The sequence below is a fragment of the Nematostella vectensis genome, chromosome 9 (genome assembly GCF_932526225.1).
Source record: "Nematostella vectensis chromosome 9, jaNemVect1.1, whole genome shotgun sequence".
Lineage (NCBI taxonomy): Eukaryota > Metazoa > Cnidaria > Anthozoa > Actiniaria > Edwardsiidae > Nematostella > Nematostella vectensis.
This window is the reverse complement of record NC_064042.1, coordinates 6,732,330-6,755,312: the sequence shown is the minus strand read 5'-3', so window position 1 is coordinate 6,755,312 and position 22,983 is coordinate 6,732,330. Positions and strand designations below refer to the sequence as shown.

General features: G+C 37.3%; 2 protein-coding genes across 13 annotated transcripts in view; one reads left to right on the top strand and one right to left on the bottom strand.

Moving 5' to 3' along the window:
• LOC5518122 (neuropeptide FF receptor 1) overlaps window positions 1-22,983 on the top strand; it is a 46,552-nt gene that overhangs the window by 11,131 nt on the left and 12,438 nt on the right. For 3 of the 8 annotated variants that reach the window (XM_001638097.3, XM_032362745.2, XM_032362753.2), the window contains exon 1: window positions 20,719-22,435. The gene's annotated coding sequence lies outside the window, so the exon portion shown is untranslated. Of the gene's footprint in view, window positions 1-8,660; window positions 9,423-9,516; window positions 10,145-12,253; window positions 12,819-20,718; window positions 22,436-22,983 lie in introns of those variants that run through there. The other 5 variants (XM_032362748.2, XM_032362747.2, XM_032362743.2 and 2 more) reach the window with 4 other exon arrangements.
• LOC5518175 (neuropeptide FF receptor 2) overlaps window positions 1-22,983 on the bottom strand; it is a 46,115-nt gene that overhangs the window by 21,223 nt on the left and 1,909 nt on the right. For 2 of the 5 annotated variants that reach the window (XM_048732782.1, XM_032362760.2), the window contains exons 3-4: window positions 6,011-6,096; window positions 1,017-1,080 (exon numbers count right to left, since the gene is read on the bottom strand). The gene's annotated coding sequence lies outside the window, so the exon portion shown is untranslated. Of the gene's footprint in view, window positions 1-1,016; window positions 2,360-6,010; window positions 6,097-19,844; window positions 19,952-22,983 lie in introns of those variants that run through there. The other 3 variants (XM_032362759.2, XM_032362761.2, XM_032362764.2) reach the window with 3 other exon arrangements.

Genomic DNA, 22,983 nt, shown 5'->3' with positions numbered 1-22,983 from the left:
TGGTGACGATGGTAATATTGGTACCATGACAGAGGATTTGCATATATTGGAAATGAGTTTACTTGTTTTAGTTGTTTGCAAAGCTGGTCAGAATCAAGCCATCTAAATACCATGGATGAGTTGAAACTAGTGATTTTAAGGATATAAAAGCAATTGGTCTTTAATTTATTTTGAAAATTCTTTTATTTTTGAGCTACGAGTATCTGAAAGAGGCATTTATGGTTTCTGCGGAGATCTGAGAGTTCAAACGTTTTTTTTTTGCATTTGAATGAATGTTATTGAAAATGTATGTTTCGTATTTGCTGATCAGATCTCCATTTTAGTAATACATTTTCTTCTTTATGAATATTTATTTCGCTTCTTCCTTTAGCTCATTAATAACAATGGTTCAAGATGGCAGACATATAGAACTAGAAGTGGGGGATTTAAACGTTACGAGGAAAAGGTTGGCCAATAGTCTCCACTGCCACCCTTACATACGATTACATTGACATAACTTTAACTTAGAAGGTCAAAACTTGGTCAGCTCTCAAAGTAGAAAAAAAAAATTTTTTCGAGTCACAGGCTGCTGAACAAGAGCGGGAGTATTGAATCATTATTCGGATGAACAAACGAGGATATAATTTAGGCGACGATGGAACAAAATAAAAATAGAAATATTGAATGATAAACTTCACCCTGAAAGAAATGACCCTGGCCCTCAGCCTTTATTTTGGAATTTTAATATTCCTCCTTTTTGAGATGTAGAGAAATAATTGGTTTAAAATTGGAAAATAAAATATAGACGCTCTCTAATATCACTACCTTTTTCTATTCTCAGACTTTTATCAAGATGTTTCAAAACAAAATAAAAACATCTCGAGCTGTGACATTCTATCCCATTCTACTTCTTTTCTTTTATCTTAAAAGACGCCCTTTTATTTTTTAACCGTTTTATGCTTTGTGAATACTCATTACCCTTCGAGGTGCATTACGGAGTTTAAGTAGGTATATAAAAAATCTCGCCTTCCACTTACCTTCAACTGTGATAACTATCTGAAGCTTGTTTCTCCAGGATTTACACCAAAACTCTCAACAACCCTTTGAAAAAGACAAGTCAGGCGTCGTCAAATATGAACGTTTTACCACACACGTTTTTCGCAGATAGAAACAGCGCAAATCAACGCAGGCTATGTGTAGATTAGAATCACCATCACGTAATTTGATTAGAAACAAGACAAATAATAATTTGGCATAGTTTCCTGTTTTCAAGATGCATCACGGTTCCTTTGCGGCCTTTTTTCACTAAAGATAGCTATAATTAGATAAATCTATCCCAACCCTCCTTGTTATGTAAACTTTGTATAATGAATAAGAGAAATATTCGATAACACAGGGAAAGATAAATGCCTGGGGAGTGCTAATCAAAGGTTGTGTGCCATGCTATTTTTGTATCTATTTTTTTTCGTTGAGCAATTTTGAAAAAAAGGGGTGTGTTTACTCGTATCCTCGGTTTAAAAAGTTAAAAATAAAATACCGGTTACGAATAAAATGAAAGGAAGACCTGTTCTATATCAGGGTATTACATGTATGTTAAAAACCCGACTAACAAAGTCCAAGCCATATCTTCCATGAGACAGTTATTGGCGCCATTATAGACACTTCCGGGATTTCTAATTGATAGAATATCAAGGCAGTAATTGATTTAAGCAATTTGTATTTCTTTGCCCCAGAGCTTGATATGTTTTGCAATAAATTACGTAGTTGGCTTGACACTCTTCTATAAAGAATACAGCCTCTTCAGGATAAATTTCTAGTATGCAGGAAGAACTTTTAGTGAAAAAGCGGCCACAAACTGCAAGCTTTCCCCATGACAACTTTGGGCAACATAATTATAACACTTTCATTTTGACGGGAAAAACGAAAAAAAGAAATGACAGCATACATAAAGATAAGTGCACGAATTTTCTTATATTTCGTATTTTTTACGATTCAGGTTTTACCTTTTTGCCCCTTTCCCCCGCTACACTACCCCCCAGGGGCATATCAAGAAAATTTAGCCAAAAATTGTCGTTTTGACAAACGCGGTCACTTCCATATAAGGAAACTAATATATTCCGATTCTTGTCACGTTTAAGGTTTGGCGTACCGCAAGTGCTTCGTAAACTTTATGTCTTGTAGTCAGAAGAGAAAAACAGTGACTGACCATCATAAGTCAACGGAGAAAGTATCTGAAAAGAAACTAAACTTCCTCGGTACCAGACCCCCAAAACGACGTTTTCTTCATACGCGTATAGACAGAAGTTTTAAAAGGAGGAGCCCCAAAAGGCCCTTGTAACACATATTCTTCTAAATTTTGGAAGCTGTAATGTATGGACATTTACTGTATCTTTGCTGCTAGAAGGGAGGCCCGAGCCCCTTTGGCCGTCCCCCTGGCTACGCCCCTGCAACACCCCCCCCCCCCCCTCACCTACCCCTCGCGAGATCCGAAATCTGCTTTGCGAAATCTGCAGACTGCAGGTAGAAAGGATCGCAATATCGCGAGAAGGGCGTAAGGAAGAGGCCTTTTGAGTAGCATCACTTGTCGCACTGTTACGAAAATCACACTTCTGATCATGATCTTAATTATTCCTTAATCATGTTTAGAAGTCCAGAGAAGAGTCTTATTTTCAATGCGCTGGGTCCTCGTCTCAATCATTTTCAATGCGCTGGGTCCTCGTCTCAATCATTTTTAATGCGCTGGGTCCTCGTCTCAATCATTTTTAATGCGCTGGGTCCTCGTCTCAATCATTTTTAATGCGCTGGGTCCTCGTCTCAATCATTTTCAATGCGCTGGGTCCTCGTCTCAATCTCGCGGGCCACTAAATAGAGAGAAGTTCGAGTCGCGGGCCACTAAATAGAGAGAAGTTCGAGTCGCTGCCCACTAAATAGAGAGAAGTTCGAGTCGCTGCCCACTAAATAGAGAGAAGTTCGAGTCGCTGGCCACTAAATAGAGAGAAGTTCGAGTCGCTGCCCACTAAATAGAGAGAAGTTCGAGTCGCTGACCACTAAATAGAAAGAAGTTCGAGGCTCTGGAACCAGGGTGTTGTAGTGTTGTGATAACAAAGCGGCCAATCAGAAAGTACGAAAAGGAATTTCATAATTCTATTTTATTCTCTCGAAAAGGAGTGGTGGGGGTTGGGAGGGCGGGTAAAGGTAGGGAGGAGTCTCAAGAGGGGTAGGGCTTTTGATATGTTAAAGCTACAAAAGTCTCAGGTTGCAGTCGACTTGTTTTGATTATGCTTATGTCATGGTAATGATAATTTATTTCTTAGATATCGGCGATAGCGGCGTTGTTATAAGTGATAAGGATGGAATTTTTCAGAAAAAAAAACTACAAATTATTTTTTTACTCAGGAGTAATATATATTACCACAACGCCATCTTTGCAAACATAATTATATCACCTATTTTCACAACAAGCCGACCTTTGTTGCCAATCAGGCCGCCATTTTATGCTCCCGCCAATGCCGGGTTACACAATCATTGAATAAACCATAGGTTTATCCAAGTAACCAAGATACTTTTAATCAAATATCGTCAATAACGTATCAGATTATTATTTTGAAGTTTCCTTGCGAATAAACAGGAGCGGTTGATCTACATTCTTTAAGGATGAAACATTTCAGGGGGAGGGGGAGGAGAGATGAGGACAGCGCTGCAATACGTCAGGATAACATTTTGAATTCCCCCACCAACCCCTCCCACGGCTTGGGGTGCTCTTCGAGACGCCTTAGTTACTGTGAAGGCTTGACTTTACGATATGCCCCGGGAAAAAGAGTATTTCAACTGTACAGTGCATTGGGTCACTGGAGTTTGTCGTTCTATTTTGACATAATCACCCGTAGTATCTTGGGTTATATTTACGCTTGAATGAAGAGATTTATATGCCGGGAGAACGAGGAAATCGTTTTTTATTCCATATGATCACTTTATTGTATTTTTGATCTAGTATCGTAAAATCAATGTTGTATTGTAAGCGAAGTACGTGAGAAAGTATATCTTGATTAGGGCTTGATAAAAATGCCGCGCTTTTATTTATGTCAGTATTATCAGGCTAGGAAAAAGTCATGCAAGAGCGAGTTTTTTTACTCCGACGAAGGGCCAATGCTCGAAACGTCAGCGCAACTACTCTGTTTCACAGATGCGCAGAACATACTTTTTGAAGCTTGTGTTGATTCATAGCTTACCAGAGACAGCTCATGAGGCAACGGCACGCTGGTCCACGTGTGTGAGAAGGGTAAGTCAAGACCTCATGAAACTTTTGGGAATTTTTATTCTCCCTTTTTCGGGTAGAGTGTGAAGATCCATTACTCGTAGACGAGAACTGTAAAATGGCTTAGCCATATATTTTCTTCACTGAAACCAATTAACATCAGTGCTAATGGGAGATTCTTTCCTGTTAAAGCTGGAAATTCCCCAATCTCGCAAAACAAGGAATCCGAATTTCCAAAATTTTCATGTCATTGTCTCGATTATCTTATTTGAGTTGTTAACTTCCAATCGTACCTCGACCTTTCGCCTCCCTTGCGTTTCTTTGAGAACTGTTCATTTTTTTATATCTTTTCTTTCATAAGAGCATCTTATTTTCAGTTGAGGCTATGCCGTTATTGTTGGAGCATTCAAAGGCTAAAATGTTCTTACGGACGTTCTTAGATTGTTTAGAGGGGGTGGGCACTGGGGGCACGTGACACCCCCCCCCCCCAATATTTTTAAAAATTATAAGAAAATGACCAGTGGGCGTGGCTGTGCCCCCTTGTTTTTTAATGTTTTTTACTGTGCCCCTCCCACCCCCCCAATAATTCGAGGCTTGCTACGTCTATGTTTTGGCAAATTTCTATGATGATTATCGAATAATTGTCAAAAATACACACGAACTTGTGTATGAAAGAATAATACAAAATGGAATATCAGAAACAGATAGTGCAAAAGATAAATAACAGTTAACAGTTTGATTTCACAATAACACTCTAAAAATGTATATATTGCATGCTATCAGAGCCTTGTTATGTTCTTAGCGTGTTCTCTGCCTCGTACCCAGGCGCGTTCAGCGTCCGTTGAAGAGAAGCCGATCGCATCCCGAAGCGAAGCCGATCGTCCCGTTATCCTTTGCGAGCGTGCATAATCATTCCCAGGATGCATTCAAAGCAGGGCGTGACCGTTGTGTTACCAAATTAAGACGCCTGGGTACGAGGCAGGCGTGTTCTTAGAATTTGGCGAAATCTCAGGCAGAACGTTCTTATAAAAAGGAGTGTCGAAAAGCGTCACATGATATGCTTCATCCAATCAATAAAAAAAGGGGTCTTCTGAGATAATTCCAAAGGGTTTACCCGATACTGATATATGCTATCTTAATATAATAATATGTAAGGCTCTTATGAAAAAGGACAATGTTAACAATATTAATATATTGCCAAAGGGGGTTTGTCTCTCGATCGACCGATAGTCATCTAAAGGCACAACGGACTAATGCCAAAGAGAGGAATAGGATGCTTTTATAATTCGTCGATGGAGGTAGCCAGGGGAAATTATAAAAAAAATGTTTAAAAAGGGGCAGACCTTCTTCCTCAATATTTTCTTGGTCGTAAAGTCTGACGACTCTCCCTTTATATTCTGCTATATTCATTGTTTGAAATGATGCTATTTGCGCTGTGTTGCGACTTCAAATGTCCTCGATTCTCTCTTACGGCATTTTCGGATACCTAGCGGTCATTGCGCGCTCACAAAGGTCCCTACCGCAGAGACTGTCATGGCCGAAGAAAGAAAACGCCTTGAGCAATACTCGTGCGCAATATAAAAATGTGGCGAGGTAGCTGAAGCAGCCATAGACTTAGACAGTTAACAGTGTTATTACTTAGGTGATTGTAATCAATATTAGACAAGATTTAGGATAACATTCGCTCAACCACCATAAAACTTAAATCGTGAACTATAAGCCACGAATTTGTAGTTGCATAACAAAAATTATCCTTACAGGTCACCATAATCTCACCTTTAAGCCTTAGAAAAGTGAATTCACGAAGTTGTACAGCTTGAACTCACGAATGTGTAGCTGAGTAGCTGACCAAGATAGTTAACCTAAAAAGGGGAGACAATATTCTTACCTTTAACCCCTTGAAAACTAAAATTTGCGAGGTTATACAAGTGAATTAAAGACTTTGTTACAGAAGAAGCCCATGAACCAAGACGATTAACGCGCGATTACCCGAACTAAACACCAGGTGTTAATGCTGGTATAAGTCGGTGGATTACATCTCCACGGAAATTGACATTATATTCGACTGCGGACTTTTTAATAGTGTGATGATACGACTTGTGACCACTAAACGATAAACAAACGAAGCAGTGAATAACAAAAACAAACATACAAAATTTCAGTAGTCATTTGGTACATCAAGAAATGTTGTCCGTTTTTTAAGGTATCGGGAGTCATCAGTAAATGCTTTTATCCCAAGCTCTGCGCATCTTCTGAAGCTTACCTAGCACCGAGTTTTCTTCTCGGCCATTTTTCTTTGCCATGTTTGATTGCTCTAATTGATATCTTTCACGTAGCTCAAACATTGGATACAGATATTTCCTAATGGAAAAAAAAACATATACCCAAAAACAAACAATTTCTGGGCTTTTTCACCCTAATATGCTATCGTTTATCTAAACAGTTTTTTTTTTCTTTAGCTAATGGACACTCGGGTGCTTAGAAGAAAGGCGCACCGCAGTTCAAAAAAAATAATGGGCGGGGCGAATTTACTTAAGAGTAAAAATTCTTTGAGTATGTGGTCACTATGAATGCGTACAAAGGGATAACGAATTTTTCGAAAGAACAATCTAGAAGATTGAATCATTTTGAACCATATTAGAAGTCTAAGAAAGACCAATGTAAAGTAAACCGATCACAGCGAAGAAAAAAAAATTTGAAGTATAAAGCGGGCAGCTAGCTTTATTTACAGACTAATCACGGCTGATTATTTTACCAACGGTCAAGAATGACAAAAAGACTATTTGATTTTCCCAAACTAAGCACGTTTTTAGGGTAGCGATGGGGACCTTTGCGTTTTTTACGCAAGTCTCGAAATTTTAGGGGTCTCGAGAGCCTCGTTTTTTTTTTTTACTACGGTCTCGCAGTCTCGGATTTTTAAACGCAATCTCGGAGTCTCGGATTTTGTTAAACGCGATCTGTTTTATCTTTTTTTTTTTCAACTGATGTTTATGGCATACCTCGAGCAATTTATCCGAAAACAAGTTCGGAAAAGCTCCCCGGACTCGGATTCTGAAACGCGGGTCTCGGCGCCTCGGCAATGCAAGTCTCGGATTTACCCATCGCTATCCCTCATTTTTTTTCAGTAAAAAAATCTAACACGCAATTGGGATGATGCTTTTAGTAGAACAAATAATTTGAAATATTAGAGAAAAAACTATAGTTTTTTTTTCTGTAGTATAAAATGCATTTTTTTAAGGCGAGTTGCGCCCTGTCATCCTTTGAGAGAAAAAACGTAGAAAAATCAAATTTAAAATAAGGAAACTGGAGTTATGTAGCCATCAAATGTACCACTTCATTCAAAAGTTCTCTAAAATTCAGAGATCTCGAAGATTGTAGTGTGTCGAGAGTTTAAATAACTACGCCGACAAAGCACCGAACAGAAACCGAAATCAGCGCGCTTTCCGAAAAAAATACGAGTAGATACTTTTGATGGAACTTCACCGAATTGCTTGCGGCCTGTTGTTATTTGTCTTAAATCATTTATAGGATATCGTACGTGTTGTTATGGCATTAGTTCAATACAAGGCCTTAAACACCGCTAGCGATACGCACTTAGAGGCCCAACTATACACGATATCGTGGTACAATCTATAGTAGCCGTTTACGCGATCACGCGGATTCTGCAAGTTTTGATGAAATCAGCGGTGTGTAAATAAGCTAGAAAACAGCAATAATAAAGCTATTTCCTTGCACCTTGGTGTTCACATTGATCCTCTGAACTGCACTCGGAGAGAAAATGGCAAGTAACGTCGAAGAAAAAACACACAAGCTATAGTGATAAAAATGTTTACCTCTTCACTTCCATGTCTTAAGGCTCTCATTATATTTGTAGCTTTAAATAGCGCCGCTGACTGTAATCCTTGGCCAGACGTGGGCGCCAAAATGCTTTTTCCAAGAAAGGCTGGATACTTTTATCCCAGAGTTGTAGGTAATAATAAAAGCAAATGGTAACTAATAGCAAGGAAAGCTGCAGTTCTGGTCGAACTTTTTTTGTGAAACAGTATTGTGCAGAAAAAAAATGATCAAAGAAAGAAATTGAAGTAAAGCATTTAGATTATATTAATTCGTGAATAATAAGTAATAGTCTACAATACTACTTAATTCAAAGGGTTTTATTTTGACATTTTGAATCGAGCTCAAACTGAAACATATTGATGAAATAAAATGAAATGAAAACCGGGTATGTTGGGGGTATTTTCTCAATATCTTACCCAAAAGCATTTGATATATTACCTTGGGACACCGGGTATAAGTATTCAAATTAAGCTCTGATTAATACTACCATTGTACCAACACTAAATGCAATTTTCACTTAAAATGAATATTATGTGGACTAAATAATTTGCAGTTTTTCTCTCTTTTGATATTCCTATTATTGTGTAGATATGTGTAAACGTTTACTAAAGTGAGGTATTCCAGCATAGTTTTGTCAGCTTAGTGGCACTTGCCATGTAATTTAGCCCAATAATTCTGGTTGAGTATGCTTGTTCGAGTCATTTGTCACTTCTAAGAGGCTTTTAAGTGTTAGTGAGTCCTCTTACCTTCAGGGCAAACCAAGGCTTTAATGGAGCCCGTTAGAAGGCTTATGTAGGCATAGAGAATGCGAGAGAATATATAAAAATGGTATAAGGTTTCGCTACTCTAGTCGGTTTCACACAGGTTATCATACCTTTTCAAAAAATAGCCCAAACACAACAGTCGTTAGATGAAGATCCTATTCATTTGCAGTTTTTCTGGCGGACTTTTTAGTTTATCAATCCCTGTTTCTCCTTTTCTTTTTGAATAAAGAAAACAATGCCTTAAGAAACAGTGATTTCTGGTGTGGCCAATCTAAATCGCCGATCGGGAGAGCATTTCATGTAATTGAAAACCGCATCCGCGAGGAAGTCTGCAATTGAAGAAAACATATATCGGGAAGGGATCAAAGGAAATATATCTGGGGTTGTTTGTTCGCTGTATAGCGGCGGTACAGGATTTAAAACATCGCACCAAAAGCATCGAGAATTACATGATGACATTCCGCTCCATTTCCACTGATCGTCATTAAGATTGCAAAGAGATAAAGCCATACGCAAGGGTGTTTTCAAGTATTTCACAAGTTGTCATATAAATGGCGCCGAGGCAGTCTCCTTATATCACTGTGAAGGTCTGAGTATTGTGTTTAAACGATAGAAAGACAGAAATACTCAGTCTCGTATCTGCTGATTTAACGTCAGTTCTAAATGCTTAAAGTCAAGCGACTGTTTTACCTTTTAATTCACTTCGGCGGTCAGTTTATGCTTTTTAATTCTGGAAGCTGATTGGCTGAACGGTGGACTAATCTGAGTATACGAAAACAGCAAAATAGAAAATATATATATATATAAACTCCTACACAATGGAAAATCTATGGACACTCACTTATTCGCATTTTATTTAGGAAAATGTAATTTAATGTCCATCATAAATGTGGTGTTTGTCATTTGGCATCTAATTTGTAGCCAAAGAGAATAAATACTTAATTTTTGGCAGGATTGTTTTGACAAGATACATTATTTGATTCCATCACAGGAACTGAGAATACAACTAGCAATAATTTGAATCTGTCATTGGCTTTACACAGGAGTGTAGACACATTGTACATTTCACAGCATCAAGGGACTGAAAAAATACGCTTAATGTTTACAAATCCTATCACTTAACTTAACGTAAAAACGCCCTTATTATGGTGTTGCGAGGAAATATGCAAAGAATAATGTGATATCGATCTTGTATCCTGTGTTTTTCTTTGCCGTAGAACATGTGTAACCCATGAGTCTGAAGCATAACCTTGTCTACGGCGAAGATCGCCAAACGAAATTCTCTATCAACACTCTCTTCGTCAATAAGGTAAGATTTGTACGCTGCTATCAGCGAACTTTACAAAGTAAACTTTGTGTAATTATGACTTGTCGAGTTAATAAAAGCTACCTATTATTTTTTTTCCATTCATTGAGCGGTTGACCGTTTATTTCCACCGGCAAATTGCTTGCAGCGGAAACATTTTGGCGAAGAAACGTTTTGAAACATACTGAAAATTTTACTGGGATTTGGTATTTAGGAATTTATTTGTACCACAATCCCTTTTTAACATGCACAATTATTCGACTAGTACATCTGGCGCTTTCTATATGTACGCAAAACCGTCGATACCCTTAACTTTAAAAAATCACGCGATGAATAACTTTATCTTGTGTTACTATTTTCACACATGTTAAAATAAAATACAGTATGTATTGAATATTAAATTGAATGAATGATAACATGTTTTCCTCTTGTTTGGAATTTTAAGGTTACGAGACAAGAAATACAATAATAGCAAAAAGTAAAATACCGAGTCATTAGACTAAATCAAACTGATCACATAATAATTACGAAAAGAATGTTTCTCAAGTGGGAATAATTTGGTTATAACTGTCATGCCTGTCGTTGTTTTTTTTATGTATGATTATATGGTAATGATATGATTATTTTTAGTTATATTTACTCGGATGGATTAAGCACAAAAACTGGATAACTTGAAAATAGCGATGATTTTAATCGATTTTGACTTTAATTTTGGTTATTTATTACTCTCGATGAAGAGCATAACGCATATTTAAATAGCAGTACACCTTCATGATATCAAGCAGCTATAAATGTATTTTTTAATCGACCCCGATAACTCAAACCTTTTTTTGTTTACACTCAGAATTCGTAATAATGTAATTTTATCATTACTACCTTGAAGGTTTTCACAAATACAAAAATGTAAACCAAATAATAAGTAAATAATGGCAAAAATGCAGCTAGCAACAGGAATAGCTGTTGACTATTGCCGCTCCCAATTACCTCGAACACTTTGCCTTCTTACAACTTGACGAAATACCTGCCCTCTTTTTCGTTTATTTTCATCTTTTATTTCTAGCTAATTACATTGCCCATATTTAGCTAGAATTTCATCTCATAAGCGTAGGTGGCCATGGTCATCTGATGAAATAAGACAAACTAATCTCATAACGGAATTATCTCAGAACATATCTCACGATTGTGTCTGATCACGTGGCTAAGTTATCTCGTGATTGATCACGTGGCTAAGTTATCTCATGACTGTGACTGATCACGTGGCTAAGTTATCTCATGATCCTGACTGATCACGTGGCTAAGTTATCTCATGACTGTGACTGAACACGTTGCAAAGTTATCTCATGACTGTGACTGATCACGTGGCTAAGTTATCTCATGATTGTGACTGATCACGTGGCTAAGTTATGACCGTGACTGATCACGTGGCTAAGTTATCTCATGATTGTGACTGATCACGTGGCTAAGTTATCTCATGACTGTGACTGATCACGTTTCAGTTATCTCATGATTGTGAGTGATTACGTGGCTAAGTTATCTCATGATTGTGACTGATCACGTGGCTAAGTTATCTCATGACTGTGACTGATCACGTGGCTAAGTTATCTCATGACTGTGACTGATCACGTTTCAGTTATCTCATGATTGTGACTGATCACGTGGCTAAGTGATCTCATGATTGTGACTGATCACGTGGCTAAGTTATCTCATGACTGTGACTGATCACGTGGCTAAGTTATGACTGTGGCTGATCACGTTGCAAAGTCATCTCATGATTGTGACTGATCACGTGGCTAACTTATCTCATGATTGTGACTGATCACGTGGCTAAGTTACTTCAAGATTATAACTGATCACGTGGCTAAGTTATCTCATGACTGTAACTGGTCATGTGGCTAAGTTACTTCAAGATTATAACTGATCACGTGGCTAAGTTATCTCATGACTGTAACTGATCACGTGGCTAACTTATCTCATGATTGTGACTAATCACGTGGCTAAGCTACTTCAAGATTATAACTGATCGCGTGGCTAAGTTATATCATGACTGTGACTGATCGTATGGCTAAGTTATCTCATGACCGTGACTGATCACTGGCTAAGTTATCTCATGACTGTGACTGATCACGTGACTAAGTTTTCCCATGATTGTTGGCTGATCACGTGGCTAAGTTATCTCATAACCGTGACTGATTACGTGGCTAACCTATCTCATAACAGTGACTGATCACGTGGCTAAGTTAACTCATAACTGTGACTGATCACGTGGCCCAGTTACTACATGATTGTGACTGATCACAAGGCTATGATTTCTCACAATTGAATCCTTTTGGCAAAACATGGTCTTGTAAATTTGAATATCCGCCCATTTGTTATGGAGGGTAACAAAATTACCTCGCCCCATCCTTAAAAGATTCAAAAGAAAATTGAAATGAAACACTTAAAGCGACACTTTTCAAAAATAAGTCTTTAGTATTCGCCTTTGTTTGAAGCAGACCAAATATCGTGAACTCTTGCTGAGACAGTATAACAAATATAAGAGCCTCTCGTTTTTTGCAGTTCCAAGGTTTTATGGTTTTGACAGCTGCTGAGTCCTTATATTTGAAAGATGCACAAGCTGCCGACGAATAACGTTGACCTCGGTGGCCGGTAACCTCGACGGGCACAACCTACGGTCAAGGTTAGTGAGGAAAACGATTAGTACGGGAAAAAGGACGTGCTTTATTTCAATGGGCCACGACGAACAAGGGCACAGTTATCCTGGTTTTTCTCAGATTTTTAGTTGAGGCTAGGTCGTTCTTATTTTTGGAGCATTTAAAGGCTAAAAACGTTCTTAACTATGCTCTTAAATTTAAAAGTTTACATAAACCATGATACCCAATGAATTATTAGAAGAAAGAAAACAAGACAAATGATCAATAGCAATAATTGTGAAAAAAGATCAACTTTCTTCTGAGTTTAATCAAGCAGAGGACTACTGAGAATTTTTCCCTCAAGATAGTCGAGGCATATTTTTTTATTTGCATATTGAGAACTAAAGGTACTGTCAGGTGTATATTGTGTAAACGATAAAAAACGTTCGTGTACTGGCAATTTATAAACAAACGATATTCTAGCTTTTAAAAGGTATATTGGATTGACCTTAAAAAACATCTCCATAAGAATAGCGTTTTTGAATACATAGACTTTGGAATGAAAATGCTTCAAACTCGTTGAATATAAAACATATTAGGAAGTGGGCGTAAAAAGATAAAGGCGAAATAGAAAATTGAATATTTGAGTTCGCCACATGTAGAATGCACAGATAATTGAGGCGGAAGGAAAGGACTAGAAGTAATTTTAGCAATCAAGAAAATGATCCTATCAGATAATAACATAATTGGTGTGGTAACGCTTATTACTTCGTGAAATTATCGGACAATAGCAAGGCAAGTATCAAGCCATGCCCATCTAAAAATTTGAAACGCTCGTTAGTCATGGTGAGTACAATCGATAATGTGTCTTTGACTACGTGATTAAGAATTTAAGCTTGTTTTAAAAGCCATTCAAGCAAAGTGCCAAATTCAAATATTTCATTTTAGTTCGAAGGTTTTTTTTATTTGTTTCACTCATGTTTGAGTTTCGGCACAAGGGTGACTAGGAAGCAAGCAAAATGTTATCAGTTGTTAGCGTGACGCTTGAAACGGATTATGGATCATAGTCACACTATGATCTTGTCACGTCACATTAAGCTTTGTCACGCCATGAGTCACGGTACACGTCACGATAATAAAGTAATACCAACGCAAAATGTTATACATTTCGCCCAAAAATGTAATACACAAGCTAAGATGCTTACAAGCTTTGGGCAATAAACCATTCGGTTGCTCAAAAAAAAAGACAACATGACTGCGTAATCTCGTTTACCACAGATCGCTAGATACCATCCTCGGGGAACCAGGGCGTCGCGAAGGGTCAGACTGGAGATGCATGCAGAATGTAGTAGAGATGCACACAGTATGAAGTAAGAGGAGATGTATACAGTATGTAGTAAGAGGAGATGCACAGTAGTAAGAGATGCACACAGTATGTAGTAAGAGTAGATGCATAAGTTCAGTCGAAATGGTAAAATATCAACAGCTAATAAGAAAGATCAATAAATTTAGCAAGAATAACTCAATTGGCGCTCGGCAAACGTAAAAAAAAAACACTTCGCAATGTGGCATTCAATCACGGGCTATAGGATAATTTGACTCCGAAATAAACTCTAATGTCTTGTTAGTGTTGAATAAGCACGTATTCCTATTTTAACTGGATGTATTCGCCTTGGTTTCGCTCCTGCAGCGAGCGCGTAGAGACAGAGCTCGCTGGAGGAGCAAAACCAAGGCGAAATCCAGTCAACGTAGGAATAAGTGCTTTATTCAACACTAACAAGACATTAGACTTTATTTCGGAGTCAGATTATCCTATAGCCCGTGAACCAAGGAAACCTCCCTCTCTTCGTAAGAGATGCTTCAAATTAGGTATAAATAATGCAGCGAGCGCGTAGAGACAGAGCTCGCTGGAGGAGCAAAACCAAGGCGAAATCCAGTCAACGTAGGAATAAGTGCTTTATTCAACACTAACAAGACATTAGACTTTATTTCGGAGTCAGATTATCCTATAGCCCGTGAACCAAGGAAACCTCCCTCTCTTCGTAAGAGATGCTTCAAATTAGGTATAAATAATGTATAATTAGGTGTAAATAATAATGTCGGTCAAGCTGTCGGGGATCAAAGCGACCTCAAGGCCTTTTGCTCAGATATGCCTCAGTATTTACTGAATGTTCAATCTAGCCATTGTGGTAACAACTTTGCTTATGTTAAACTTGATGAACAATTGATTTCAACTTTTACCAAGCACTTCCAATCGAGCCGACTGTCCAAGTTAGCAGTTAAATCGACTGTTATCATTTTCGAATATAAACTTGTAAAGACTTCTTACTGATATTCTTATAAGGATTTTAACCAACCTTTAAATAACTTCAAGGCAGTTTTTTATGTATAATTGGGGAAATGGGACAAAACCACAGGGATCCCAGTACAAATAAAAAGACGTGACATGTCAGATTTAAGGCGTGTTATATTTCGCAAGCAGCGACGATTATATCTAGACCCTAAGTTCAAAAGGAAACGCCTGATTTTAAAAAAATGAGAAATAATTTAGAAAGAGTTAGTTTATGACTTATTTTAATTCTCCAACGTCAATAGCAATTGACACTTATTTTTTTCTGATTTTTTTTTATTTTGTATCCAAGTATCAAAGGTATATGTGCTTGAGGTAGTGTTCAAGTACTCACATTCATGATTTTCTTACGTGCTTTCTGATCACGTTTCAATTCAATTACCAGTTCATTCCTTTTTTTTCTTATCACTTTTATCCTTGTATTTCTTTATTGAGATAAACTGTCTCCCTGTCAGAAGAACTGAGACTAGAAAATGTTAGTGTCTGGATGATATCAGAAATAATAGTTTACAATTTTAATGGTGTCAGTGGCAAATTCATCAAGGAAGCTATTTATTATGTGCAATTAAGTTTTCTAAAAAATGATAAATCATAGACAAATCTAGCAGTCTATTGCGCAGTGTCAACAAGCTTCAATACGTTTTTCGAATAATGGCGCAGTGCATTTTCTTAAAAGACTTAGCAGGCAGATAAATGGTAGTCTATCAAACCCATCCTTCTTTTTGTTAAACCCTAGGCCATACTTTGGCAAACCATTTTTCAAAAATGCTACGATTAATAAATGTGCCATTCTTTTCTCGCTATCAATCTTGGTCTAAAATAACCGATTTCGTGTTTTGCATTCCTTAAAAAAATAATAAATATCAAGTTGATCTTCTGTGTTCTACGTACATCGAAAACATACAAACATTACTTTATTGTAAGAGATTAAGCAACTCTAAACAGAGTCTTCTCTGAAAAAAAAAAAACAGCTGAAATGACTTTTCCTTGAAAAAGCACTTTAGCATTTGAAGAAGTTCATTATTATTAGAAATTGGAACATTATGCTGACGCTTGCATCGTGCATCACATTGAGGCCACACTATCTATACCCCCCCTCCCCCCCACACGCACACCCAACATGCAAGACCGCCCTTGCCTAACAATCAATAAAAGTTTCAAGGGTAAATTTGGGGACAACCTGCTCAATGCAAAATGACGGCTAAATTAATCACCCGACCCCTAATCGCTTTAATCCTGGGAATAAATCTTAATCCAGGTAAAGCCTTTTTCGAACATTCAAGAACTTTAGAGTTAAGAGGACAAGTTGAACCAGAGATAAAGGATCAGAATGGCGCAATGAAACCACGAAACGAGGTGATTACAAGATTTAGGTCGATTTCGCAGCTTTCGTTCTTGCTAAATTTATTCATCTTTCTTATCAGCTGTTGATATTTTGACATTTCGACTGAACTTATTCTTAATTGTTACTACTGCTATAGTTCGGACGGCAGTTAAAAAACACAGATTGCAAAATTTTTAAACAGACTACAAACCATTGGCAGTTTCACCTTTCACCTTATAACAAACCAAATTCCCCTATTAAAATAGAAAGGTTCCCCTTTTCGAGAAAGAAACATAAATACTTTATTTTGGGATGTTGAATATGTAGCAGTTCCTAAGGGATATGTTTGTTTTTATGAGCGTACATTTTTAGCCGAGCTCCGCGCGGAGCCCCATACCTAAGAAAAAGTGGTATATAAAACAAATATGGTAACAAATACTTGTAAGCCATCGAATCGAGTTTTCGTGACTCGATGTCCGTCCGTCCGTCCGTCCCCAAAAAGCATCGTATGACAACCAAACTGGCAGGTATCATGTAGATGTCAAGGGTGGGGTAAAAGGGGTATAACAAGTTGGTCGCGTGATCTGTGGAATTGTTGACATCGTCAAAAACAGAAATATAATAATATTTAATATTTCTTGAATTATTAAGCGAAAATAAGCATTTGGTCGGAGCTCCGCTCATAGGCAATGCCTAAATCTATGTATTATATTAGGTGGATAACCGCTCTACGTGCAGCAAGAGAGCGATAAGAACAAACTAGATAGATTTCTAGACAGGAAGTTTCAATTTTAAAAAAATGAGACTAGTAGGTTAATGGAAGGTATACAGGTTTGCTAGAACTTGCTGAGGGACTTGCTGTCATTAAATATTGTAAGCGGGAAGTTAAAACTTGGTTATTCTTTCGTAAAAGAAGAGACACACCGTCATTTGGCGGGCCGGGGGGTAGTGGCATTTGCCCTCAATTAGCTGCCTCCCTATGAAGCCAATAAAAAGTAGATGTTTTAGAATCAGGGTGATTAGGTAGGAGCAAACAAGATAAAGTGGGAGGACTTGATGATGTAGAGGGATTTGGAAATACAGAGGGGTGAGAATTGGGAAGGGAAGTGTGGGAGAGGAGACAGAGTTAATGCTGGACGCTGAAGGCAAATTGGGTGACTAAAGGGAGATGCAGTCAGAAAAAGTAGATGTGAGGATGGGTGTGACAGACGAGGATACCTAAGAAGATGGCGTGGAAGAGACGTAGAAATAAATATCAATGTGTTGTGTTTCTATAGGACAAGTACTGTATAGACAATGCGCATCGGATTTAGTGACGTCCTGTTATTATAGATACGGACTTGCCATTTACTGTGAGAGTATAAAACTTGGGATGGTACCATGGGCCGACGTCGGTTCCCAGCGGTCTTTGTACATCCCTAGGTTAAGGAAGTGTGTTTGGTGAGACAGAACCTGCGGCTTAAAGTATTTATTCCGGATTGAACCCGAGAGCTCTATGTCTTAATGTCCTTGTCCGAGAAGACACGAGAAAATCTATGTTAGCGTTAGGAACGTGAGCATGATTTTTCGATATGTAAAACATATATCATAATAACAACTAAAGATTGCAGTGATTTAAGTATGAATAGTAACTAAAATGTGCAATGATAACGAGTAAGTGTGTAGTTTTGATACGTTTATTCTGCGTGATCTACCTCCAGGAATTATCGAGTACTGACGCACTTCTGATTGTACATAGCAAGAACCCGGCACGTTGTCATTCAATCGTAGATTTATCGGGGACTATTTGTTCACAGGGGTAGATAATTGAGAAAGGTGATCACTCAAAGCAAGCCTCCTTGTTTGTAGTCTCTTTGAAGGAGTTTACGTATAGCGCCTAATAGTACCCGCAGGGATAGACACACTAAACAGAAGAATCTGAATAGGAATCGCGAAGACGAAGTTCTTGTAAGGCAAGTCTTGATTATTTTCTTCGAACAATAGTTTGTCAGGCAAACGTGAATAGAATAGAGAATGTTAGGCTAAGACTTCTAAAAACATTGAAAGTAAAAAAGAAGGGAATTGAGAGAGACGATCATTAGCTATGAAGGAGAATTTCAGGTTTGTTTTGCTTTCATGTGAATATTTAATCGGGCGTATGACAGAACTGGCATTGAGGCCTCTTTTATAATATCTTAGGCTTCTTTTATAATATCTTGTTTTGACAAATTGGTATTGGTACATTTTTCTATAAATGGCTCTCGTGTTTTCCACTGTTCTTGCTGAAACTGTGCGAATATTTGTTTTCATCAAATGCAAGTAAAAAAAGCAGTCGCACGTGCAACAACTCAGGCTGATACATTTCCTGTGATTAAAAAAAAAGACGACAAAAGCAGGCATATCTCAGTCTGGATTAATACAAAATAAGTTTATCAAAAGATTATACAACATAGATATCATGTCTATCATGACTGCATTGCCTTTCCACATAAAACCCACGAAATATCAAAGTACAGATCGGATTTTCTTTTCAATGTTTTGATCAGCCTGTTCGGCTTGGAATTGAAATAACTATAGAATAAATAAACGTAAATTTAAAAACACTAAAATGGAACAACTGGCGAGTAAGTATCCGATTGGTATCAAGGTTATGTGAAATGGCAAACACGAGGCATCTATTGCTCATTTGCAGATAAGGTTCATCATTAATACATTATAACCGTCAAACGATCATTGTTTAGATAACAAGACAGGGTTTTTCTACTCTGACATTATGATAGTATCTTCGAGGAAACGAAATTGAAATCCTATTTATTACGTTCCTTATTTTTCATTCTGGACATAATATATATATATATATCTTGCTCATCAACATATAACGTGGAGATATATGTATCTAGGTTTATCCTTTATTAGACTTTCTGGTGTGTTAAGAAAAAAGAAGAAAAAACGAGTAAACATACAGAAGGAGTAAACTAAACATCTGATGCATTCTTTTATTAGAATTTTATGACTTTTTGCTTTCAATAGATTTAAAGAAAACAGCAAATTATTTCAAAGTAAAAAAACATACAACCTATAATCATTACGATTTGCAGTTTAAAAAACCACACTCTAGATCTTTATTACGACGATTTTAATTACCGTTTGCGCTTTCGTTTTGATCTAACTACGTTTATATTAAAGATCTAGTTTACAGAGCCCTTGATAATGCTCGCGTACATTTGAATGTAACAAACCTGATATTGTACAACCGTTTTTCCGTGCGTATATTTTTTCCTTACTGAGTAATTTTGGCAACGGAAAAATGGAAAACGTCATTAGCATCCCCTTTATATGATATATGTGTTTATCATTCCTAAGATGAGTATAATTTCCTTTAGCTCCGCCCTGCGCCACCCTATTATGATAACAACTTACCCCACACTCACGATATTCAGAAGAAACCGCAGTTCATTCGTGGCTACCGAAAGCTCAACCATATGAATCCAGTATGCACTTCAAGTTTTTAAGATGCCAGAAAAAAATGGATTAGATTTAACGAACGTTATTTCAAAGTCTAGTTGGGCAGAGTGTGTTCTGCCTGGAGGGGGTTTGAGGTCCTCTTCAATTAACCACAAAGATGTCGATGTCGCGCCGTGAAAATGTATAACAAAATGAGTCATACTTGCTCTTCTACCTTAGGCTAGACGTAAGATGCGAAAGGAGCATTTCAAAACCCAAATAGAGGATTTTCTATTATAATGGAAATCTTCAACATTCGTGTGTGATTGCAATTACCGAATAATCCCTAGCCATTCGCGAGGCTTAGCAAAATAGCGCAAGTAATAGGCTAGTTTTTTGTGTTGATAAAATTGAAGATATCTGTGAACGCAAATCTGATACTGAGTATGCACGCACATATGGGAATAACCTCCGCGCGAGTATTCGAATATTGCCTTATTATTGATAGTACATCGCGATTAGAAGGTTCTCCTCTAAAAGGGCCTATAGGGTCTAATAATCAAAAATCGATGTTCGCCAATAAGGAAAAATATAGATAAAACCTTATAACAAGATCTTTAAAAAAAATAGAAAAATGCATTAGTCACAAAAAAATTGGTGTGCTACTAAATTAAATATAGTAAACGGTACTTAAATCGCTTTGAACAAAACAGAAATGGAGAAAAAGAAACTCACATAAATTGATCAAGGATAGAATATGATTATCAAACCACTTGAGTTCATTAGAAAAAAGAAAGCCACACAAAGGCACAAGTTATGAGCAGACTTATCAAGCAAGCTTAAATCCTTGGAATCATTTTTCCTTTATTCAAATATCTTTATCCTGCAAGTAGAGCACTAGGCAGAATACTAACGTCATTACTAAACACAAAGGCAGTCGTGTTTACTCCCTTTCAACTCTTAAAATCTATAATGGTATTAACAGGCATATACATCAGTCCAAGTAGTTCTAATGTCAGTCCATTAAGCGTAAGTCCACTAGCGTATTACATGGCCTAGAAATCAGGGAAGGATTTTCTCCTCCTCTTACCACTTTTAATTACAAGCCTTTCCACGAGGAAAGGTGAATCTATCATTTAGCGGCCGACCATTTGAAATCTGAAGAGGAGGAAGCGGAATTCTTTTCTGCTCGAGATTTTTTCGCTGCCAGTTTGATTGCTCGATTTTTTTTCCTCTGGAATTTGAATATGCTTTTTCAGCTTTGCTTGCTGGGCTTTTTTTTATAGAGATTTTGGCTGTTTGATTTTTGGGGGTGAATTTGTCACCGACCGTAGATATTAAAAACATGTACCCAAGCTGAACTAGTGCGGCACAATTTCAGATGTAAGGCGTAGAACACATTCCTTTTACCCACCCTCCCTCCCATTTCTAGGACATCAGAGGTCTAAGAATTAGTACAAGATGCTTGTTGATGCTTGTTATCGCTAAGCCCTTCGCTCCTCTCCAAAATTACCTTCCGTGTCCACTCTTTTAATTCTAAAACTAAAGTTATACAGAAGAATAAAAGACTGCGTATGAATAAATTCTGGTTAAGATTTCAATTCGACTCACATAATTTTTATCACACAATTATGCTTTTTTTTAGTTAATTATTTCGGCAGTTAACAGCAACTTATTAAAATGTACCTAGACACCTGTTTTGGCTTTTCCATTTCCTTGAGCTAGTGACAAATAACAGGAAATCATCAATCAACGCGTATTTGCACAGCGTTAACTCCACTTTCGATCGATTATTCTTTGAGTAAAATTGGTATTGACCCATGCGTAAAAACTACTAAACGAGCAACATTCCTTAGTTTGTCTTAAATGTGTCGGAGTCGATTTACTTAATTTTTGGATGATGGACGGCCGGGTAATTAGTGAACGATTGTATAATGTAGAAAAAAAAGCCATTTTCTGATCACGTGGCATATGTGATACTACCTAATTAGTCAGACTTAGGGGCAAAGTAATATTCTCTTCGAATTAAAACAGATATGTAAATGACCCCGTCAATTACAAGGAGATGGGTTGAATAGCCATGAAGCTGTGATGTTTTTTTTTTCTTGTTTACGACTGCAAGGTAAAATATGCATTTGCCTTATGGTTTCAATAAAAAAAAACACGCAAAAATTGGAAATAACAAAGCTAAAACCTCATATAAGATAATGATGTTAAGAAAGATCCCATGCATTTAGACCACCTAAAATAAACACTTCCATACAACAAACCAATTATCACTAAGACCCTGTTTTGTTGGAACAAACTGATGAGAGCTAAACCAATTATATTCTTGACAAGCGAATAGGCTCATTTCACGACATCTTATTAACAGCGGATCTCACTGGAGAACAGTTAATACCATAACGACTGTGTTAATCCGTTGACATCATTGCATCCATTTATATACCAGAGATATTCGCCCATCCGTACTTTACTATCTTTGTCGACGGAAGAGCAACTTGTAGACAAAAAGGAATCACAGAGCATACGAGACAGAGCATCTTAGTTGTATCATACATAAGCAGGTAAGGTACTTAATAAATAAATAAAACTATGAAAAATATACGAGATACAGGGTAAGCCTAAAATAATGACAAAAAAATATATAAGAAAATAGAATGCAAAGCCTTAAGTTGCACTTTAAACAAGCTGGTAAAAATGCCATGTTCCTAATAGTAACAGATGCATGCGCCGTAGCATTAGGGGCAACATATAACCGAGAATGTTTACCAACCAAACAAGGAATAGAACAAAACGTTTTTTTATAACATTAAACGCACCTAAAGCCTGAAATGCATAGCTTCATCCAGCTTAGAAAGTTCCGTGTCGTCGCTCACGGTACAAATAAATACAAACAAACGACTCGAAACGTCTTCAAATGCGAAAACCACCTTTGCCTGGCGATGGCTAGTCCAATGGGAGCTGCGCACTGCTGTGCTCTGCGGCTTCTTGTTGTTAATACTTTAGAAAACGATTTATCAAGGGCGGATCTAGGGAGTTTTGATTAATTTCGGACACTACTATGTTTATAACCAAAGCATAGAAAAATACATTTGAACCTGTATTTTAAAAA